The sequence below is a fragment of the Papio anubis genome, chromosome 14, assembly GCF_008728515.1.
Source record: "Papio anubis isolate 15944 chromosome 14, Panubis1.0, whole genome shotgun sequence".
NCBI classification, from domain to species: domain Eukaryota; kingdom Metazoa; phylum Chordata; class Mammalia; order Primates; family Cercopithecidae; genus Papio; species Papio anubis.
The window spans coordinates 19,694,925-19,714,824 of NC_044989.1; the positions used below are offsets into that span (position 1 = coordinate 19,694,925).

General features: G+C 42.9%; 1 long non-coding RNA gene across 1 annotated transcript in view; it reads right to left on the reverse strand.

Annotated features, from left to right (window-relative positions):
* Positions 1 to 7,717: 7,717 nt before the first annotated feature.
* The window catches only part of LOC103876762, a 72,436-nt gene continuing 60,253 nt past the window's right edge, over positions 7,718 to 19,900 (reverse strand). Inside the window, exon 4 of the long non-coding RNA XR_004178193.1 lies at positions 7,718 to 8,590. This is a non-coding gene — a long non-coding RNA (uncharacterized LOC103876762). The remainder of the gene's footprint in view (positions 8,591 to 19,900) is intronic.

Genomic DNA, 19,900 nt, shown 5'->3' on the forward strand with positions numbered 1-19,900 from the left:
GGGAGGTGGAGGTTGCGGTGAGCCGAGATCTCACCATTTCACTCCAGCCTGGGCAACAAGAGCAAAACTGCATCTCAAAAAAAAAAAAAAAAGATCAGGGGAAATTATCTGATTTCTCTAAAAGCTGAAATCAATTCAAAATCAGGCCTACCTAACATGGCATCAGATCAGCTCGTAAGGACTTCTCTCCCTGTACTGGGACTACCCCAGGCAAGGAACCAGGGAGGTGTAAATCATTAGAGACCTGCAACATAAACGCATCTGATAGCAATAATGTAAGTATACCCTGAGAATGACCCTGTATGGTAGATGCACCTGAATGTGTGCTCTGAGCTAGGGAATCTGGGAGTGGCCAACCCAGAGATTTGTTCTGTTTCTATGATAAACATCTTAAACCCCCACCCCCACCCACTGGCCCATCCCTATGGAACATGGCCCATACAGGGTATTAGGGTCCTGAGTTTTGGGTTAAGTGCAGGTTTCCAGGTAGAGGTCACTAGTGGGAGGCTGTTCAGTGAAAATGCTGTATACATTGCATGATGTTTACAGGCAGTTGCGGTTTTCCTGCCCTTGGACCATGCAGTTGTGTTGTCCAGCCCGCTGCCAGGGGACAGTAGAAAGGGAGATGTGTTGTTCACTCCACTGCCACTGGACCACTTCTATACATAGCTGGTTCTTCTGTCCAACCCGCTGCCATGGACTCTTCCCCCTCTGTCACTACTGGACTGTAAGCTCCTAATACAAACCCATGTCTCATTTACTGGCTCTCCAGTCTCTTCTTGGCCTCTTGATCCTGGTACCTTCTCTACTGAGGTTAGCAGGAGTTTGGCACAACAATAGCATACATAACTGGATTAGAGGAGTGAAATACGGTTATGGAGTTTTGTCTAGATAATTTTTATCTAATATATATAGACCAACTTCTCTGAGAAAATCTTAAGGTACTATTGGCAAAACAACCCATCTTTTGGAGATGGGGAAAGGAAAGTTAACATTTTTAGGAGAAAATAGCTTAGGAAAACTCACAATGAAAGAAATTAGAGTGAGGTTGAAGCTCTTTAGCTAACATAGTGTAACCTATTTTTCTCTTTTATATGTGTTAGTCTATTCACATTACTTTAGTTTATTTTTATTGAGGATCTGTTATATTCCATGTGATGAGGATACGAGACTGAACAAGACAATATATACCTACTGTGTAGCCACAAAAATCTAAAGTAAAAAAGGTATTTAAAAAAAAAAAAGGCCGGGCGCGGTGGTTCAAACCTGTAATCCCAGCACTTTGGGAGGCCGAGATGGGCGGATCATGAGGTCAGGAGATCGAGACCATCCTGGCTAACACGGTGAAACCCCGTCTCTACTAAAAAATACAAAAAAACTAGCCAGGCGAGGTGGCGGGCACCTGTAGTCCCACCTACTCGGGAGGCTGAGGCAGGAGAATGGCGTAAACACGGGAGGTGGAGCTTGCAGTGAGCCAAGATCCAGCCACTGCACTCCAGCCTGGGTGACAGAGCGAGACTCTGTCTCAAAAAAAAAAAAAAAAACCAACACAGCAGATATCGCGCCTTTCCACGGAGTGTTTGTAGTCTACAGGGGAAAAACTCAATGAGCATTTTCAGTCTGCATCCCATCTCTTAAAGCATTTTTATGTTGACTCTTCCTTAGAGCTAGAAGTTATTTCTTGGCTTCTGATTAACCACCCACTATTTTTTCCTGTGTACTTCTCAGGCAGCTCCTTCTTATTCTTCTTTGTAGTTCCCCCTTCTACTGTCCTTCCCCCTAAATATTGGTGTTCTTGAGGGCTGTGTGTCAGTCTCCTTTCTTTTCTCATTTTAACTTTTCCCAGTTGTCACTTATTTACAAGATGATTCCCCGTGTATTCGTCCATTTTCACACTGCTATAAAGAACTACCTGTGACTGGGTAATTTATAAAGAAAAGAGCTTTAATTGATTCACAGTCCATCTTTCTAGAAATAGTTTAGCTTCCTGGCCAGGTACAGTGGCTCACACCTGTAATCCCAGCATTTTGGGAGGCCAAGGCAGGCAGATCACTTGAGCTCAGGAGTTCGAGACCAGCCTAGGCAACATGGCAAAACCCCATCTATACAAAAAATACAAAAGTTAGCTGGGCAAGGTGACGCGTGTCTTTGGTCCCAGCTGCTCGGGAGGCTTGAGGCACAAGAATTGCTTGAACCCAGGAGGCAGAGGTGAGCCAACATCGCACCACTACACTCTAGTCTAGGCAACAGAGTGAGACTCTGTCTCAAAAACAAAAACAAAACAAAAAAAAGGTCCCTAATTGTGTAAGTTTCTAGCCCCACAAGAGCCGATTCACTCCATGACCCATCTAAGAGGAAAGACGTAAAGATAACGGCATTGGTAGTTTGCCAACCATTCAAATGAATTAAAGTGAAGCTCAGAGTTTACAAATCTCACCAATGTGGTCAGAGTTTACAACCAATCTTTCAATTCCCCACTCCTAATGGAGAACAGATAATGTAGGGATACCAGACTCTAAGTAAATCCCCCAGCATGGAAGACAGAGGCCAGACAATTAGAAAATAGGGTCTAGGAGAAAATGTCAAGAGAACTTAGAAAAGAAAAAAAAAGACATTCTGAGCATACATCAAGGATAAGGTGCCATAACAATTACACAGGACAAAAAAAAAAAATCTTAGAAATTAACAGCATGGGAGCAGAAATGAAAAACTCAAGATTGGAAAATAAAGTTGAGAAAATTTCCCAGAAGCAAATAAAAAGACAAAGACATGTAAAATAAGAAAGAAAAAAATTAAAATTAGAGGATTAGTCCAAGATATCCAATATCTGAATAATAGGAATTTCTGAAAAAGAGGAAGTCATCATCATAGTAATATTTCCTAGATCTGAAAGAACGAATTTCCAAGACTGAAAATATCTGCTGAGTGACCATATTATTGGAATAAAATAGATCCATGTGAAGGCACATCGGAGTGAAATTTCAAGACAGTGGGGACAAAGAGAAGATTCTCTGAGCTTCCAGGAAGAGGGAAGGAAAAACAAGCCATATAGAAAAATTCATAGTCAAATAGCCTTAGGCTTCTCAACAACTCTGGACTCTAGAACACAATAGAGATTTTCTTTCAAAATTATGGGTAGAAAATGTTTACAATTTGTAATTCTACACACAACCAAACTGTTAAGTATAAGGATATAATAAACACAGTTTCAGATAAGTCTCAAAAAATTTACCTCCTACATATCTTTTTCTCAGCCACCAGATGTTATGCTCCATCAAAATGAAATGAGATGAATACATTAAAGAGGAAATGTGGGATGCAGAAAAAAGGAGATTCAACATAAGTGAGATGTGGATGAAGACTCCAGAGAATAATAGAGATTTCAGTATGAAGACTGTACATTAAGTGTAGAGGTCAACCATTTCAGATTGGAGCACAATCATCATTTTTGCCTTCTGTAATTCTACTGGGTTTTCATCTTAACAAAGCTACTTGAGGATGTACTCCACCAAAAAAAGGAGAAAACCAAGAGGAAGAGATGAGAACCAAAAAACCAGAGATCAAACTAAGGATAAAAGTCGAGGAAATTTCATAAGATGAAAGCAAAAGGAAGTCTCAGGATGACAGCTGTGCAGGAGGCCTAGAAAGCCACCAGTACTAATAGAAGAGAATGAAGGTATCAGGGAGCAAGAAAGAAATTAGAACTGATAGGCTACCTAAATGGGTAGATCTGGCAGGAAAACTTCAATGAAAGGCATTGGGAAAGTGTGGCAAAACTGAGCAAATGACAAGCACAAAGAAAATTAAGCAATTTAGTAAACAAGGCAATTATTATAAGTTCAAGAAAAACAAAAATTTAGAAAAGCAATGTAATTAGAGTGTACCACAGTATGTAGCTGTGAATAGTAATTACATGAGCATAATCAAATAAACATTGAATATTGGGTATTTTATAAAACATTGAGATATGTTTATTTTGGGAGGGTTGGGAGGAAGGAGAACAGATGACACTCCAAGAGTGATCGGTCTTCATCTACCACAATGCAAGCCAATAGTTAATGTCAAAAGTTGATTTATAATCATTATGGAAAAACAGTATGGCAGTTTCTCAAAAAACTAAAAATAGAACTACCATATGACCCAGAAACCCCACTACTGGGTATTTATCCAAAGGGAAGGAAATTAGTATATTGAAGAGATACCTGCACCCTCATGTTCATTCCAACTTAAGTGTACATCAACAGATGAATGGATAAGGAAAATGTGGTATATATACACAATCAAATACTGTTCAGCCATAACAAAGAATGAAATCCTGTCAACTGAAGCAACATACCTGAACCTGAAGGACATTATGTTACGTGAAATAAATCAGGTACATAAAGATAAACACCACATGCTGTCACTCATATGTGGGAACTAAAAATGGAGCTCATAGAGGTAGAGAGTAGAATAAAGATTATTAGAGACTGAGAAGAGAAGGAGGGAGAGGAGGAGGGGGAGAGGCTGGTTAACAGATACAAAAGTACGATACAGCTAGATAGGAGGAATAAATTCTAGTGTTCTGCAGCACTGTGAGGTGAATATGGTTACCAAAAATGTAGTGCATATTTTCAATAATCTAGAAGAGAGGATTTTGAATGTGCACAACACAAAGAAATGATAAATGTTCAAGGTGATAGATATGCTAATTTTCCTGATCTGATCATTGCTCATTACACACGTTAGGCTCATGGCTAACACCTGTAATCCTAGCACTTTGGGAGGCCAAGGCAGGGGAACTGAACTAGTCGCCTTTTCATGGAGCACCATTCTGTTTCAAAGAACGACTGACAGGCAAATATTAATATTCAGGCATGAATATTTGGCAGTCATTTTCTTGAAAATGAATGAAGTGAGCCTGTCTGTTCCTTCAAGGAAGGCAACTAGAGTATTTGTGGGCAATGATTAAATTAGAGCTTTCAAGAGGAAAATTAGAGATTTGGAAGAAATAGTGTCCACCCCCATGAGCTTGACAGTGATAATTCAAGACTTTTGTGATGAGATTAGAGGTGAAATAAACTAATGTGATTTTTGTTGTTGTCTAATGTTGTCAAAATTTGACTATCTGCATAATTAAATGAACCATTTGCCAAAGAACCAAGGCATAATGTTATAAAATCATGCATAAATAAAAGAGCCAGTCAAATGCAAGATAGACCAATGATTTCTAATGTAACAGTTTGAAAAGTTTGCTGATACGGTATCAGATTCCACGCTGCAACTGACGTTTTAAGGAATTTCCATTGACTATGTTTTGGTATAGAATCAAAAAAGAATAGCCATAATTATCTAAAAAGGCTCATAAAATACTCCTCACTTTTCCAACTACGTATCTATAAGAATAGCTTTTCTTCTTATATTTCAATGAAAAGAACATACCGCAACAGATTGAATTCAGAAGCAGATATGATAATCCATATCTATCTATTCTATCTATTCTGTTTTATCCACATCTATTCTATCTATTCTATCAAGCCAAACATTAAGCAGATTTGCAAACTATTAAACAATGCCACTCTTCTTGCAACTTTTTTTACATTTTGAAAAATGTAGTTATTTTTTATAAAAATATGTTGTCTATATTAACCTATAATGGACTTATTGTTGTCATTTAAAAATCAATTTAGAAATATTTTAAAATTTTCTCTATTTTCCTTTCTAGTAAAGGATATATCAATAGTTACCTTAGATAAGCAAAAGCTCTTCAGTGTCCTCTATAATTTTTAAGAGTATGAAGACACTTTACACCAAAAAGTAAGTTTGGAAACCACTAACTTGAGCCTTCTGACTGCCCTTGTGGACAATGGTTACAAATATTCAGAATGTGACTCTAGGATACTAAGAGCTGCCACCTGAAGATTTTTTAATAGAGGCGAAAAGCAGATTTAGGATTTTCAAAATATTTTTTCTTTTCATTAAAAAAAATCAAAATAGAGACAATGTCTCACTATGTTGCCCAGCCTGATCTCAAATTCCTGATCTTAGTTGGTTCACCCAACTCAGCCTCCCAAGATAATGGGATTACAGGCATGAGCCACCATGCCCGGCCTCAAAATTCTTAATACCTTAGGTGTTTTAGTCCATTCAGGCTGCTATAACAAATTACCATAAACTGAGCAGCTTATAGACAGCATTTATTTCTCATGGTTCTGGAGACTGGGAAGTCCAAGATCAAGGTGTCGGTAGATTTGGAGTCTGATGAGGGCCTGCTTTCCAGTTCACAGACGGCATCTTCTTGCTGTATCCTCACATAGTTGAAGGGGTGAGGGAGTTTTTACATAAAGGCACTAATCCCATTCATGAGGATTCCACCCTCATGATATAATCACCTCCCAAAGGCTCCACCTCCTAATACCATCACCTTGTGGTTAGAATTTTAATTTGAATTTGGGAGGGACACAAACATTCAGACCATAGCACTGAGTTCAAACCATTCTCCATTAACTTCCATTTAGATTATTAGCTAATTAGTATTTGCTTAACAAAAAGCTCCTTGTCTGAACCTCAGTTTCTTAACCTGTAAAAGGGAAATAAGATTTCTTTCTTAATCAAGCTTTAATGTTCCTACTGTAATGAAAGCAGAAGGCAATCATGCCTTGAAATATTTCTACCACAATTTAATTATTCATCTCTAGTCCCTTGTGGGATTTCTTGTCTGCTGATATTGGTAATTATCTCCTCTAGTCAAATTAAATGTGTGGTTTTTATTTTTAATTGCTCCAGGGTATTAGAAGAATTAATTAGTAAGTGTTGGCCAACTACCTTGAAGATGAAAAGTACCATGTAATTATCACCATGGGAAAAGTGCTTTCCATGCACTTGGCTGAATTCACTACTTAGGATTATGGGATTAAATGTTAACCTTAAGGACTTCTGGTGTGAATGCGGTAACATAGATTCAGCATCTTTCTTCTTTTTTTCTTTTTTAAATACTACAAAAACAACAAAATATGTAAGCTTATCTTCAGCAAATTTGGGAGCAGATATAATCCATAGCCTTCAAAATATGTATCAGGTCTGCTAAGAGCAGCTAAGATTAGACAGAAGCCATATAGGAGAAGCTGGCAAAGAGCTATGAGGTTCAGACGGCACCAGAATCCAGAAAGCATCAGTAAACATGATTCCTAAAGTGAGGGACTCACCATGTAGTGCAAACGTGTGGCATCTTGTCAATGGATTTGGGTGAGCAGACCTGGTGGCACCCAAGTCCTCTTGGAACCTGGTTTATTTCAGAGGAGGAGCAAAAAGATATTGGCTACACAATTTAAAAAGAGAACCCATGTGTGTTGTTTTGCTAGGGCTACCAAGCAAAAGACCACAAACTGGGTGACTTAAATAAGAAATGGATTGTCCCATAGTTCTGGCAACCAGAAATTCCTGATCAAGGTGTCTGCCGGGTTCATTTCTTTTGAGGGGTGCGAGGAAGATCTGTTCCTTTCCTTTTGTGTAGCTTAAAAAGACTATACGGTTTTTTTCCTTCAACTTTTATTTTAAGTTCCAGGTTATATATGCAGGATGTGCAGGTTTGTTACATAGGTCAATGCGTGCCATGGTGGTTTGCTGCACAGATCAACCGATCACCTAGGTATTAAGCCCATCATCCGTTAGCTATTCTTCCTGATTCTCTCCCTCCCCACAATGCCCCCTGCCGCCAACAGGCCTCAGTGTGTGTTGTTTCCTCCCTGTGTCCATGTGTTCTCATTGCTTAGCTCCTACTTTAAGTGAGAACATGCTGTGTTTGGTTTTCTGTTCTTGTGTTAGTTTCCTAGGATAACAGCCTTCTAGTTCCATCCCTGTCCCTGTAAAGGACTTGATCTCATTAAAAGGAGTATATTTTAATCAAAGTGTTTATTAGCATTGGATTCTAGACTTTCCTTTAACAGAAGGGCAAACTAAAAGCTATAGACTCCAAGAAATGGGTGTAATTTGGCTGTTTCTAAGCTAATCCGAGAAGTAAATGTAACTTCATAAAAGCTTAACATGACAAAACTTTTATAGTGAAAGTGGAGTCAGATTCTCTGAGCTGTGATAACCAGCGCCAGCTCATGAAATCAGAGATGGATTCCGGGAAACCATCCAGGGAAGCTGGACTGATGTTTTAGTCCATGTGTGTTTCTGTAGCGGAATACAATAGACCCGGTGACTAATAAACAGCAGACATTTATTTCTCACAGTTCCCTCTGGAAAGACACCAGGGGAGGCACTTGGGAAGGCTGGCACTTTCCTTTTGCCCTTCACATTACATGATTGATTGGAAAAATGGGAAATTACAAGTGGCATTAACAAGCAGGGCAAAGAGCTAGCCCAGTCAACCTGCAGTGGGCCCCATCCAATGGGCACAGAGGGATAGAGGGCCAGAAGGCTGAAGACTGGCTGGCTGGGGTGCAGCAATGCTACAGAACACCCCATGGGACTTGGCATGAACAGGAAGCATGGCCAGGTCAGTGGGCCTCCCCTGTGATGCTCCTTTATCCAGCCTTTCACCAGGCCTGTCCCTGGGTCTCATGTCCTCTGCCATTGGCTAGAAAACTCAGCCAGTGACTGCCACCTGAGAAAGGAAGAAGAGGGATATGGGCATAGAGCAGCCACCTTCTTTGCCCTGCCCTGCCCAGCCCACTGGGATCTGCTCTTCCTCTGAGCTCCCCAGCCTGGGCCATGGTGATGCACAACTCCAGAGGGCACCAGTCACATTCCCTGTGCGGGCACAGTCCATGCCTGCTGCTGGGCAAGAGCATACCCGGCTGGTTTTGTTCAGTATCTGGGTGTGAGTTTGTCTTACTACCTTGGCTGGACCGAACTCCTGGAGGGATGGGACATGTTTCTAAATCTTTTTATGTACCAAACCACCTAACACTAGCCCAGCTTGATAAATATTTGCTGATGGATGGGCAATCCAGACATGCAGTCATCAGCTGTGAATTGTGGAAAACTGGACCACTGAAGCTCACAAGAACATGTATTCTAGAGAGCTATGCAAACCTGCTTCTGCCCAGCTTTGGCATCTGGGGTTAGCATTATCGTTTAGAAATGTGCCCTTTTATGACACAGGGCGTCTCCCAACAGTGGCATGATGTGACCAGGGCAGCTTTCTGCCTCTGCTACTTGTGTCAGTTTCTTCCTCCCTAAAAGCGTTCAGTAATGAGTGGCGATTTCACGAGCCACAGGCAGAACTGACTCTGCAGAGCCCAGAGTGGGGTTTGGATTAACCACGGTCATCACCACTGTTTATGCAGCTTCGCAGCCGGGCCAACGCTCAAATTTCTCCCAGAGGCCGACAATATTTCTCCGTGTGATTTTTTTTGAAGCATGAGTCCTCAAACCCATACGTAAACACTTCTCCTCTAACGTAAGCTTTGGCATAGCTAGATGATACTTCACTGAGCCTCCCAAGCCTGCCTACCTTCCTCTGGCCACTAACACTCAGTAAGAATCTTTGAACACTTTCAGACACTTTCAGGGCAGCCTTATCTAAGTGCTGGGCTGCCCTGCTGGAATCAACTGGAAATGAATATTTAAAAAAAAAAAAAAAAAAGAAGAAAAACATTGAAATGAGAAATAGACAATGATATGGTTTGGCTGCGTCCCCACCCAAAACTCATCTTGAATTCCCACATGCTGTGGGAAGGATCCGGTGGGAGGTAATTGAATCATGGGGGTGGGGCTTTCCTATGCTATTCTAATCATAGTGAGTATGTCTCATGAGATCTGATAGTTTTATAAAGGGGAGTTTTCCTGCACAAGCTCTCTTCTCTTGTCTGCTGCCATGTGAGTCTGCCTTTTACCTTATGCCATGATTGTGAGGCCTCCCCAGCCAGGTAGAACTGAAAGTCGATTAAACCTCTTTCTTTTGCAAATTGCCCAGTCTTGGGTATGTCTTTATTAGCAGCGTGAAAACGAACTAATACAGAGGACTAGAATTTTTAGTCATTAGCTTGTGGGATGGCCGTGAACAGATGATTTCTCTGTGCTCCATGTTGCCATTTGTAAAATACAGGAGAGGAACAAGAGGAGGGTGTCCCTGCCCCACTGCCCACAGGACACCCATCCTGAGCCATATGTCCCTCTAGGGGTAAGAACTGGGGAGGGTGGGATGGAGGAGGCCCATGCAGAGCCTCCAGCTTTTTCCTGGCTGAGGCTGAGGTGTCACCTGTGGACACAGGTCAGATGTAGTTAGGTTTTTCAGTGTAGAGACTGAGCTTGGAGTTGTTCTCACAGCACGGTCTCCAAGCCCTCTGGTTCCTAAACTAATTATGCAGATTAATGAATTGGTTCTTTGATTCCAAGAACACTTTGTGGCAAAGACATGAACTCAAAATGCCTAGGGGTGAGAGAGGCAACTTTTGTATGTATGTATGTATGTATGCATGCACGTATTTATTTATTTAGAGAGGGAGCCTCGCTCTGTCTCCAGGCTGGAGTGCAGTGGCACAATCTGGGCTCCTGGGTTCAAGCGATTCTCCTGGAGAGGCAACTTTTAGTGTCTCTAGCTCATTAGGAGGGCAGGAGGGCTGGGCGGGCAGAGGGCACTGAGCACTTTCCCAGGAGGTATGGGCCTGAGTTCAGTTCCAGTTCCACCCTCAACTCACAGAGTGAGTTTGAGTCAGTCCTTCCGCCTCCTAGGGCCTCAGTCTCCCCATCTGTGCAATGCAGGGGTAGGCTAGGGAAGCCCCAGGCTCACTTCCAGGTCTGAGGTTTGAGGCTGTTCTCCATTAGTCTGTTTTCTTTCCTTCCTCGTACCCTCAGTCTTTTCACTTTTTTCCCCAGTCTTGCAGATGGGAGACCAAGACTCTTCTGGTTTGTCTTGGCTATTTCATTGATCCAGGCCATAGGTTTCCCAATGGACAATGCAAGAGTTTGACTAGGAGTGCCTACAGGTTCATCCAGCTCTGGGGCTCTGGGCATCCTGAAATTCCATGGTGTAAAGGTGCACAGCCAGGTGGTGCTTGATGATCCGGGCTGGGGGCCCTCCCTTCACCCCTTCATTGTAGGGGACTTACCTTCACCCCTTCATCATAGGGGACTTACCGCTCAGGTACCCCAGGTGCTGCCTCACCTTCTGATCCACCAGATTTCTCAAGACGACCCTTGGAAATGGCTTAGGCAGAAGCCCACAGGCAGACTCTGTTGTGATGGCTTTTTAAAGTATCATCCTGATTGAGTAGCAGTCTACATCTATTCATTTAAATACTAATCTAAGTGTTGCTGTGAAGGTATTTTGTAGACATGATTAAAGTCCATAATCAGTTGATTTAAGTAAAATGGTTTATTCTAGATCATCTGGGGCATAGAATTTTCTTCTTCCCTGCAGAAGAAGAAGCTCTACCTGTAACAGCAGCTTCAGCCACACTCCAAAGTTCCAGCCTGCCCTGTGGATTTCAGACTTGCCCAGCCAGCCCCCACGGCTGTGGAAGCCCATTCTTTGCAAGAATCTCTCAGTGCATGCCGCCTGCTGGTTCTGTCTCTCTGGTTGAACCCTGACCAACATACTGTTGCATCAGACATGATGGGTAAGGCACACCTGTGGTCTGATCCCTAGGCTCCATATTATTTCTGAAAAGTATGAAACACATCCCCTAGTTCTCTGTCCAGGCCATCATGATCTTGACCATATGTGTCAAACATGTCCTAACCGGGCAGAATACATTTGCCCCTACTATCCCTGCCACATTCAGGACAAGGTCAAACCAGGCTTCTGAGCGATTTTGCCTCTGGTGGGTTTTTAATACCTCACAAGTACTTGATCTTGGGATTCTTTGTACACTGAGTTTACCCCACATTGTTTTTGATGGTAGGATCTTCTAAATACATATTACTGAGAGTGAAATATCCCACCACCCTCACCATTTAATTTAATAGCTACTGCTGAACATCTAAAATCCAGACAAATAGCCACACATAACCAAGTGTGTGAGTCTCCAAGGAACTCAAAGATCCTGTGTGTGTGAGCAATAGCAACCCTGCAAAATAGGAGAGTGGGTAGAGTCATGGGCTGAAAAGGGGATCTCAGCAAGTGAAATCAAAGGAACCAGAATTCTTGGCGTTTTTGCTTTCATGATCTCAGCTTTCAAGCATCTCTCTCTTCATCCTAAAAATACAGATTGGCCAAACACCTGGACTACAATTTTTAAAAATAATAAATAATGCAGTTTCCATTGACATTTGTCCCTATTGGGTGCGCAGGTGATGGGCAGGATATGTTAACCTCTGGTGTTTAGCTCATAAAATGGAGAATATTGTCCTCTGAAGAGAAGTATAACAAGCCCAGCAGACCCTTCTGCCAGGGGTTGAGGAACTAGGTGTGGGCTGGTTGGGGAAGGAGGGAGTTCCAGACACCAAGAACAATGGATGTCAGTGAAAACTACATAGAAGGTGTCAAAGTTTGGCGGTGGCTCACACCTGTAATCACAGCACTTTGGGAGGCCAAGGCGGGCAGATCACAAAGTCAGGAGATCGAGACTATCCTGGCTAACACAGTGAAACCCTGTCTCCACTAAAAATACAAAAAATTATCCTGGCGTGGTGGTGGGCGCCTGTAGTCCCAGCCTCGAGGCTGAGGCAGGAGAATGGCATGAGTCCGGGAGGCGGAGCTTGCAGTGAGCCGAGATTGTGCCACTGCACTCCAGCCTGGGTGACAGAGCGAGACTCTGTCTTAAAAAAAAAAAAAAAAAGAAGAAGAAGATGTCAAAGTTTGCCCAGTCTTCTGCTTCCGGACAATCCCAGGCCACCGAGTTTGGGGCTTGCTGAATTACAGAGAGCATGAGAATCTGGAAGAGGCCCTGGCCTCTCTGGCATGCAGCCATGAAAGAGGGCTGGGCCAGCATGTTGGGGAACTGACTCAGCCCTTGCCTGCAGGGTGTAGCTTTCCTCTCTTCCCTCAGAGCGTCCATTTTCTTCTAGCCTCTGACCTGTGCTGACAGCAAGAGAGCTTCATAAAGCAGCTTTCTGTTGCTCATCCCAGCACCCAACCCTGGACCTGGGCAGCTGCCAAAGGCCTGTATGGGCCTGGCAGGTGGGCATTTGCTTAGGCTGCCAAGTGGTGAGGAGTGCCCAGCCTCTTTGCTGGCATCTTGCCAAGCACTGTGGTAGTGACTCATTGCTCTCTTTCACAGCTTAGGGCCAGGCAAGAAGCACTCAGTTTAGAGCAGGGAAGAGCATGGGGCCCTTGGACATCCTCAGGCATCTTGCAGAGTGAGCCTCTTCTCTGGAGACTTTGCAGCAGGTCCTACGTTTGCCTGTTCTACCCATCATAGTAACCACAGCCTGGTGTATCTGGGAAACTGCTAGTTCAGCATGGTGCAGCTCAGATGGCCTTGGGGAGTGGTGGGCCATGAAACTGAAGGGCAGTGTGGGAGTCGGGGGCATACTCACTGTATAAATTTGCAACTGGGGTGGTATTTTGGAAAAATATTAATGTGCTTTTCTTTTTCACTTTTCTGAATATCTGACATTCTCTCTAGTCTGCCTAAGGCATTCATTTACATGGAGAGATTAAGATTGTTCTAAAATACCTACCAAAACAACAAAAACATTATTATTCACATTTTGGCATTCAAAATAAGAGTTTTGTAGTTTTTTGATATATAATTGAAGTACAATAAACTGCATATATTGAAAGTGTACAATCTGATGAGTTTCAACATACGTGAAATGGTCATCACAATCAAAATAATGAACATATCTTCACCTCCAAAAGTTTCCTGGCTCCCCAGCTCGGTTCTCAGACAAGCACTGATTTGCTCTCTGTTACTACAGATTAATTTGCATTTTCTAGAATTTTATGTAAGTGGAATCACACAGTATTTACACATTTTGTCTGGTTTCTTTCACTCTGCATAATTATTTTGAGACTCATTTTTGTTGCCGCAGGAATTGATAGCTCCCTCCTTTTTATTGCTGTGTAAAATTCCATTGTATGATACAGTGCAATTTGTTTATTTACCAGTTAAATGGGCCTCTGGTTTGTTTCCAGTTTTTGGCTGCTACAAACAAAGCTGCTATGAACGTTTGTGTGCATGTCTTTGTGTGGACATATGCTTTCATTTCTCTTGAGAAAATACCTAGGAGTATAATGTCAGAGTCATCTCATACATGTATTTTTACTGTTTTAAGAAATTGGCTGTTTCAAAAGTAGTTGCACCATTTTATACTCCCACCAACAGCATGAGTTCCAGTTGCTCCAAATCTTCACCAACACTTAATATGGCCAGTCTATAATTTTAACCATTCTAGTAGGTGCATATAAGGTGATATAGTTTGGATCTGTGTCCCTGCCCAAATCTCATGTTGAATTGTAGTGTTGGAAGTGGGGCCTAGTGGGAAATGATTGGATCATGGGGCTGCTTTCCAATGGTTTAGCACCATCTCCTTGGTGCTGTCTTGTGATAGAGTTCTCGTGAGGTCTGGTTGTTTAAAAGTGTGTAGCACCTCCCCTGCTTCCTCCTGCTCCAGCCATGTAAGATATGCCTGCTTCCCCTTCGCCTTCCGCCATGATTATAAGTTTCCTGAGGCCTCCCCAGAAGCAGATGCTGTCATGCTTCCTGTACAGCCTGCAGAATTGTCAGTCAATTAAACATAGTTTCTTTATAAATTACTCAATCTCAGGCATTTCTTTATAGCAATGCGAGAATGGACTAATACATGAGAATAGTTTATTTTTATTGCAATTTGCACTTTTCCTAATGACTAATGACACTAAGATTTGTAGCAAGACATATCCAAGCTAGTCTGTCTATTGCTTGGGGAGAAGATTTTCTAAATTCCTTTGTACTGAAGCAAAATAGCACAGTGGTTAAAATATGGGCTTGGTGTGTGCATGATGACATATTTATTCATTGCAGCATTGTTTGTAATAGCAGAAAAATGAAAAAACCTGTGTCCATTAATGGACTATGTCAGATAGACTATGGTTTTATATTAGTCAGAATTTTCCAGAGAAATAGACCCATAGAAAGCGTGTGTGTGTGTGTTGTATATTTTTGAATAAATTTATTTTAAGAGATTGGCTCACATGATTGTGGAATTTTGCCAAGCCAAAAATCTAATGGGGGAGGCCAGTGGGCTGGAAACTCAGGAAAGAGTTGCAGTTTGACTTTAAAGGCACTGAGCCTGGAGATACATGAAAGAAATGATATTGCCGTTCAGGTCTGAAAGTAGTCTGTGGCAGAATTCCCTCTTGTTTGGGGAAGGTCAACTTTTTGTTCTACTGAGACCTTCAAGTAATTGGATGAGGCCCATTTATGTTGTGAAAGGCAGTCTACTCACTCAAAGTTCACTGATTTAAATGTAAGTCTCATCGAAAAGCATCTTCACAGAAACATCCAAAATAATGTCTGACCAAGTAGCTGGGCATCCTGTGGCCCAGCCAAGTTGACATAAAAATAACCGGGGCAGGCCAGGCACGGTGGCTCACGCCTGTAATCCCAGCACTTTGGGAGGCCGAGGCAGGTGGATCACAAGGTCAAGAGATGGAGACCATCCTAGCCAACATGGTGAAATCCCGTCTCTAATAAAAATATACAAAAATTAGCCAGGCATGGTAGCACATGCCTGTAATCTCAGCTACTCCAGAGGCTGAGGCAGGAGAATCGCTTGAACCTGAGAGGCAGAGGTTGCAGTGAGCCAGGATTGCGCCACTGCACTCCAGCCTGGCGACAGAACAAGAGTCTGTCTCAAATAAATAAAATGAAATAAAATAAAATAAAATTAAATTAAATTAAAAATAACCGGGGCTGGGCGTGGTGGCTCACGCCTGTAATCCCAGAACTTTGAGAGGCCAAGGGGGGAGATCACAAGGTAAGGAGATCAAGACCAGCCTGACCAACATGGTGACACCCCGTCTCTACTAAAAATACAAAAATTAGCCAGGCAAAGTGGTGTGCACCCGTAACCCCAGCTACTCAGGAGGCTGAGGCAGGAGAATCACTTGAACCCGGGAGGCAAAGGTTGCAGTGAGCCATGATCCTGCTACTGCACTCCAGCCTGGGCAAAAGAGAGAAACTCCATCTCAAAATAAATAAATAAATAAACAAATAACCATCATGGGTATGAGTGGAATACTATGCAGCCATTAAAAAGAAAGGTAGCTCTGCCAGGTGTGGTGGCTCATGCCTGTAATCTCAGCACTTTGGGAGGCCGACATGGGTGGATCACCTGAGGTGAGGAGTTCAAGACTAGCCTGGCCAACATGCTAAAACTCCATCTCTACTAAAAACACAAAAATTAGCTGGATGTGGTGGCGGGTGCCCATAATTCCAGCTACTCTGGAGGCTGAGGCAGGAGATTCACTTGAACCTGGGAGGCAGAGGTTGCAGTGAGCTGAGATTGTGCCACTGCACTCCAGCCTGGGAGACAGAGCAAGACTTTGTCTCAAAAAAAAAAAAAAAAGAAAGGTAGCTCTAAATGTACTAAGAAGCATAATATATATCTCCAAGATAAATTTTTAAATTTAAAAAGCCAGATATAGAACAGTATATAAAATATGCTACCATTAAAAAAATTTTTTTTAAATAGTAAAGTCATGCATTGCTTAATGATGGGCACACATCTGAGAAATGCGTCATTGGACAATTTCATTGTTGCGTGAACATCACAGGATATACTTACACAAACCTAGATGGTATAACCTACTACACACCTGGCTGTATAGTATAGACTATGCTCCTAAGCTATAAACCCATACAGCATGTTACTGTACTGAATACTGCAGGCAACTGTAATATAGTAGCATTTGTGTATCTAAACATAGCTAAACACAGAAAAGGTACAGTAAAAACATGGTATAAAAGATAAAAGATGCTACATCTGCATAGGACACTTAACATGGATGGAGGTTATAAGATGAAAGTTGCTCTGGGTGTCAGTGAGTGAGTGCTGAGTGAATGGGAAGACCTAGGACGTTACACTACTGTAGACTTTATAAAAACTATAGGCCAGCCGACCCCAACCTTTCTGGCACCAGGGACTAGTTTCGTGGAAGACAATCTTTCCATGGACGGGGGTAGGGTGATGATTTGGGGATGACACTATTCTACCTCAGATCATCAGGCATTAGTTAGATTCTCATAAGGGGTTAACAACAAAAAAAAAGAAACAAACGAACAAACAAATATTCTCATAAGGAGCGCACAACCTAGATCTCTCGCATGCACAATTCACAATAGGGTTTGTGCTCCTATGAGAACCTAATGCTGCTGCTGGTATGACAGGAGGCAGAGCTCAGACGGTCATGCTTGCTCGCCTGCCACTCACCTTCTGCTGTGTGGCCCAGTTCCTAACAGGCTGTGGACCAGTAACTGGTCTGAGATCCAGGGGTTGGGGACCCCTGCTGTACACTATACTAAATTTGTTTTTTTTTAAAAAAAATTACGTTACAATGTTATGACAGCTACGATGTCAGGAGGATAGGAATTTTTCAGCTCCATTATAATCTCATGGGATCACTGGTGTATATGTGGTATATCATTGAGTAAAACATCACTATGCATTTGTATATATAAACGACTATATATGGAATTATCGTGGTTGTAAGAAAATGGTATGGGAGCTGGGAGTGGTGGCTCACGCCTATAACACCAGCACTTTGGGAGGCCGAGGCGGGCAGATCATGAGGTCAGGAGCTTGAGACCAGCTTGGCCAACATGGTGAAACCCCATCTCTACTAAAAAACAAAACGAAATAACAAACAAAAATCAAAAATTAGCCAGGTGTGGTGGTGGGTGCCTGTAACCCCAGCTACTTGGGAGGCTGGGGCAGGAGAATCGCTTGAAACTGGAAGGCGAAGGTTGCAGTGAGCTGAGATAACAGCACTGCACTTCAGCCTGGACGAAAGAGCGAAACTCTGTCTCACAAAAAAAAAAAAAAAAAAGAAAGAAAGAAAGAAAGAAAGAAAGAAAGAAAGAAAGAAAGAAAGAAAGAAAGAAAGGAAAGAAAGAAAGGAAGAAAGAAAATGGCACTGGCCAGGCGCGGTGGCTCACGCCTGTAATCCCAGCACTTTGGGAGGCCGAGGCGGGTGGATCACGAGGTCAGGAGATCGAGACCATCCTGGCTATCACGGTGAAACCCCATCTCTACTAAAAATACAAAAATTAGCCGGGTGTGGTGGCGGGCGCCTGTAGTCCCAGCTACTTGGGAGGCTGAGGCAGGAGAACGGCGTGAACCCGGGAGGCGGAGCAGTGAGCCAAGATTGCACCACTGCTCACCAGCCTGGGTGACAGAGCGAGACTCCATCTCAAAAAAAAAAAAAAAGAAAAGAAAATGGTATGGGAAATAAAGAGGTTGTCTGGAAGAGGGAAACTGAGAGGCTAGGGAATAGGGAAGAATGGCAGCTTATTTTTTCTTTCACTCTCTACTTTTTGTGTTTTTAAAATTTTACGGCATATGCAGAAGAAATCTTGGCTTTACATCCCGGTTCCCTCGGCTAGAGATGTATCCCAGCCTTCCCACTTCAGGGCTGCAGGCACAGGAGTGGCCGTTTTAGAGCAAAAGCCATAGCAAGTAGGGGTGGACAGGGATGGAGGCCAGAGATGTGCTCCTGAGGGGCCTGGACAGGATCCAGGAGTATGGTTCACTTGTTTGTAGTGGTGTGGACAGCCTGTGCCAGGGACCAGGAAAGATCGGGCTGGAGCTCCAAGGGGCACGGAGGGGCTGTGAGAGCCAGAAGGCGGCTGAGTCAGCCAAGCAGCACCACCGGCTCCACCACGCAGAGCTTTTTGCTTTGCGGTGAAATCTGGGCCACTCACTTCTTAGCCCCAGGCTGGGGAAGATGACATAGGTTCCCAGACCGTGAGCCTCACCCAGTGAAATGTCTTTCTGGCTGCAGGGAATATGCAGACCTGACCTTTTGGGTTTGCAGATCTGTGTAGAAAGATATCCTTCTCACAGGAGGCTTGCAAAGGAAATCCCTGCAAATGAGGACAGGTAAATAATACCTTTGCTTTCCCAGTTCTTTAAGATTCTGACTCCACAATAACAGGGCTTTGCTTCCAAAAAAAAAAGGCCAACGTGTGTTGCAATTTCAGCCAACATATGTTGCAAACTCAGGCTCAGCATCTGGTAGTAGTTAAGGGCAGGCTGACATTCACTGTGTAATTCAAATTCCTCCAGCCCTCTGTCCTCTTTCCCAGACTCCTAGCAGCCTCCTCCCCTTCTCCCACTTCCCCTGACTTTCCCCCAAACTCTAGACGGACTTGTTCCTCTGCTTCCCAGTCTCACCAGGATCACCCCATGCACTCCTTTGGAGGTTGTTTTCAAAGCAGTGAGCAGAAAGAATCCAAGGCCACATGCCACTCACTCACTCAACCCAGGGCATTTGTAAGGGATTGGGTTTCTATTTGTTTTGTTGGGTTTCTTGTTTTGGGAGTTGGAGGGAGTAGAAAGGGAAGGGAAATTCTTTAGTGGATTTTTTTTTCCTTCTTTTCCTTTTCTTTCTTTCCAGAAAACTAGCATTTCATGGTTCAGGACCCAGTGAACAATCAACTGCTGACTCTCACCAATGTCAAAGGGAAAAAGTTAGTAAAGCAGTTTGTCCCACTGCTCTAGTTGTCTAGAAATGTAACAGGCTTCCCCTCCCCGAACATAACCTGTAACTAAAATCTGTTTATTTTCTGAACTTTTTAAAGAGGTTTAAGTACATTTTTGTGTATTTTTGAAGTACAGCTTGTCTTGCATCATATTTTTAAGCACCACATTACAAAAGACAAATATCACCAAGGCCCTTTAGAGCATCCAAGATATAAAACTGCCGATGCGCTGGCCACAGTGCCTCATCCCTGTAATCCCAACGCTTTGGGAGGCCAAAGTGAAAGGATTGCTTGAGGCCAGGAGTTTGAGACCAGCCTGGGCAACATAGCGAGACCCTGTG